The sequence below is a fragment of the Hirsutella rhossiliensis genome (genome assembly GCF_020360975.1).
Source record: "Hirsutella rhossiliensis strain HR02 chromosome Unknown scaffold00003, whole genome shotgun sequence".
Taxonomy (NCBI): Eukaryota; Fungi; Ascomycota; class Sordariomycetes; order Hypocreales; family Ophiocordycipitaceae; genus Hirsutella; species Hirsutella rhossiliensis.
The window spans coordinates 8,129,192-8,133,888 of record NW_025408669.1 but is presented as its reverse complement, the minus strand read 5'-3'; positions in this window follow the sequence as shown (position 1 = coordinate 8,133,888).

Sequence of the window (4,697 nt, the reverse complement as noted above, 5' to 3'; positions counted from 1 at the left end):
TATTACCCTACTAAATAACTTAACTCTAACTACTAATAAGCCTACCTTTATAAGCTAAGAAACTTATAAGTTTATTACCTTTATTAGCGATATTAATATTAGTAAGGAGATCTTAAGGTATATAAGTAATAGCGGAATTTTAAGAAATTAAGGAATTATATAAGACTATATAATAAAGAGAAAGAAGGAGTATAAGGTAGGAATTTTAATAGAATTTATTAGTAGTATATTAGTATATAAAAGAGGTTTTAATATTAATAATCCTATCTTTATTTACTAGCGGATATACTGCCTTATATAGATAATTATAGCTAAATAAAAGAACCTTTTAGGACCGGATTTAAGCTACTATATAGCCCTAAGACTAAGGAATTTAGTAATACCTTAAGTATAGCTAGAAGTATCTTAGTTCTATTAATATTTATATTTAAAGGAGGTTAGTTATATTAGTATTCTTAATAGGTCTTAGCTAGTATTCTAAGCTAGCTTTATTCCTTTAATTCCTAATTATATAATAACTAGCAGCCTATTTAATATATAATAATATATAAAATAATAAGCGATTCTTACTTTATAAGAAAGGATTTTATCTATAATTAATATACTACTTATTAGCTTATATAATTAAGAGAGTATATTATAGCTACTTTATTTATAGTAGGAATACTATTCTTTATAAGAGACTATACTTAGGCGCTCTTAAGTAAGTACTAATAACCTAGCTACTCTATCTTAATAAAGCGGCTCTAGCTAATAAGAGATAATTACTTAGGCCGCTCCTTAAAATAAGTAGGCCGATATTAATAATAAGGCTTAGCTAAATATAGGCTAAGATAATCTTAAAACCTAGCTAAATAAGGGCTAATATAACGATAATAGTAATAATAGAGATAGCTATAATCTAACTCCTCTTACTAATAAACCTAAGAATAGTAGCGCTAGAAATAAGAGTACCTAAGTAGCGGTATAAGGCGGTCGCGCTCTTATAAAGAAGTATACTTAATTTAGAGCTAAAGCCCGCTTAGTTAGGGCTTAGAGGGTTATCCCTTATAAGCTCTAGTATATATATTACTTTAGGACGGTTATTAAAAAGTATAATATAACTAAGCTTAAGCTTATTAAGGTACTTTTAATTAGCTATATTTTCTTAAGGGTTTCCTTAACGCGCTATAAGTAGTACTATAAATATACTATAACCTATAACTAAGTAAGTTTCCCCTTAACTTTAAATATTATAATTAATAAGCTAATCTTTCTTAACGCCGCTACTTTTAAATCTAGTAACTAAGCTAATATAATCGCTATTATTAAGTACTTATATAAGCTTAATAAGCTAAAGACTAGTAATAAGAATACTAAGGATAATAGCTTAGATATAGGCATTCTTATTTTTAAGGAGGGTAATTAGCGCTATCTTACTATTATAGTATAGTATTTAGCTAAGGCTTTTAACGCTATTAAAACGGCTTATTATAAGTCCTTTAAGACTATAAGTATATAAAAGTCTATTATTATAAGTTTTATCTAACTATTTTATTAGCGACCGCCTAATAATATACTAAGTTAAGTATACTAACTACTATATACTAATTAATAAGCGCCGCGAGCTTATTATTTACCTTAACCTTATACCTTTATTTAATATTACTTATATAAGCTTAGAGTACTAAGCCTAAGAATCTTAGTTAAAACTCTACCTTATTAAAGGCGATATAAGCTATACTTCTTAATAGTACGCCTTACTATTTACTAAGGGTAAGGTATATACTATACTAATAAAGATAGGTCTTAATATAAAGGATAAGAAAGGAGTAGAGGATAAGGTAGTTTTAGTATTTCTAAAAGTATTTAGTATAATAAAGGGGGCGCCTTAGTTAGTTCCCGCTATACTAGTAAGAAAGAAGGGTAGTTAGAAGTAATAAATAGGTCTTATCTTTCTTTTATTTAGTTATAACTATCTTTCTTTCCTTTATTATTAAGGTTTTAATAAAGTTATAGTTTAGTTTTATTTTCCTTAATAATATTTAATAAGTAGTATAGATAGTTTTCCCTTATTCGCTTATTTTACTATTTTATATATAGCTATAAAACGTTTAAATATACTAATATATTAATAAGTTAATAGCGATTTAATAGGGTTTTATTACCGATTTAATAGCGCCTCCCTATATTAATAGGTTTCCTTACCTTACTTAGTCTTATACTTTTTTTTACTAGTTAAGTAAGTAGTATATTCTTTAATATAGTCTTAGCTATTTATTATATCTTTAGTATTAACCTATTAGTTATACTTAGCTAGCTATCCTTTTTATTTAATAAGGAAAAAAGTATCGCTATTAGATTTCTTTTAGTCTTTAATCTCTTAGACTTCCTATTCCCCTTTATTATCCTTTAAGTTTAATATTAATAGGGTTTTGCTATCTTTATAAGTACCTTTACGCTCCTTTTATATCTTTAAAAGACTAATATAAGAAATATTATAAAAGTATAAGTACTTCTTAAGAAGTATAAGATAATATACTTACTTTTTTATAGCTTATAAGACCTAAAACGGTCTAATATACTTAGGTAAGAGTTTTCTTTTTTAATCTTTAAAGTATAAGTTCTTTATTAATAATACTATAAGGTCTCTTACTTTTAATATAAGCAGCTAGTACCTTAATTTATAGTATTTTACTTATAATTTAATAGCCTTTCCTTAGTACTCTTTAGGCTTTTTTATAGCTCTTATAGCCTAGTAACTTTTACTCTTACTTTAAGTACCCCCTTTTAAATAATATCGTTCTTAATATTAATATAAAAGTTTAGTTAGTAACCTATTAACGCTTTATTAAGTAATAACCTAGTTATTATATTCTTTATATTATTATATATAAGTTAAGTAATATATATTATTATTAATATTATACTAGGGACCTAGCTAAAGGTATCTAGAACTTTAATATTAAATAAAAGGGAAAAACTAAAGTACCTAAGAGAAAACCCTCCCCTCTTTTAATATAGGTCCGCCTTAAATAAGGTTATAGTATTAGTATATAAGAAATTTACGCCGGCTACTATAGGCTTCTCTTATATATTTATATTTTAGCGTAGGCCCTCTTAGGCTATAGCTACTACTATCCTAAGCGGCCGTAGCCCGGGCCTACTAGCCCGGGCCTAGGGTTATAGGTAGTAGTCTCTCTCTAAGGGCCTAGCTCGTAGGCGCCTTTATTTTTTATAGCTCCCGCGTTGCTACCGCGTAGCCGCGGCCGCGTTAGCCTAATAGTCTATTAGTTAGTAAGGTAGGTAATATCCGGTTACCGGGCTAGGCGCTAGTATAGGTCGCTCTTATATAGGGCTAGCTAATCGAAATTTAGTTAGCTAGCTCTATTAATTAAAAATCGGTTCCTATCTAGCTATACGACTTCTTAATTAAGGGCGCGGCGGCCTATATTTACCGTTTATTATATAGTTACTAATTACGCGCGCCTAGCTTATATATATATATACTTACCCTTCCTCCTTAGTTTTATTCTTACCTCCTCTTACCTCTTTATTTATTATCTCTTTTATAGGCCTTAGTTCCTTACCTATATTATTTTTATATCCTTAGTTCTCCTTAGTACTATATTTAGTTTATTTACCGTTATATCGCTATATTTAACTAAGAAGGTAACTTAGGTAGCGGTAGCTCTCTTTTTTTAAAACCCCCTCTTTATAAGAAAGTCGCTACTATAGCGGGATTAAAGCGCTCTATCTTATATTTTATATATATTAAGCGCCTTATTAATAAGTATACCTATAAGTCCTTTACTAGCTATTAAAACTAGTCCTATAAATATTAGTTTTAGTCTTATCTTAAGTTAGTCTTACCTTTAATACTTTTCGCTAACTTTACTAGCTATAAAAGCTAAAGTATATATTGCTTACGCTAACTTTAACTAGTCTTATTACTAAGTAAGTAATCCTACCTTACTATAGTATAGTCTAAGTTCGGTATTAATCTATATTTTAAATTACTTTTAAGGGTAAGAAGGCTACTTATACCTTCTACTAGGCTTAGTCTAAGGTTAATAGCCCCTCCTTTATTAAGGGCTTAGTATAGGAGCGCTTTTACTATACTATTCTAGAAACTTATATTTATATTAGTTTAAAGGCCCTTACTACTAAGAGTAAGGGCGTATTAAGTAAGTCCGCCCTTAGTTTAGCTATAGTTACTAAGAATATTAAGATACTTACTTTAGCTTTTGCCCGTTTTATAGATAATACCTACTATATATATAAGTTCTTAGAAAAGTACCTAAGTAAGTTTAGCGATACTATTAAGACCTTAGCCTAAGTTAGGCCTAAGTTGCTCTTAGTTACTTAAAAGACTCTTATAGTAGTTAATAATCTTACTAACTATTTCTATTTTATTGCTAGTAATAATTATAATAGTAAGGATAATAGTTTTAACCTTACTAAGCCCGGTCTAGCCTTAGCCCCTTTTAATAAAGGGAAGGGTAAAGGTAAAAGTAAGGGTAAGGTAGCTATTACGTTTAAGGCTTTATTTAAGGCTAAGGCTAAGGAGTCCGCCGCTATTACTATATATATAGTTATCTTAAAGCTAGTATAAGAACCAACCGCGTTACCTTTTATTAGCTCTAACGCCGAGCTATAGCCCGGTAGTTCTCTTAACGCCGAGCCTACCTTAAAGCGTTCTTATCTTATATTACCTA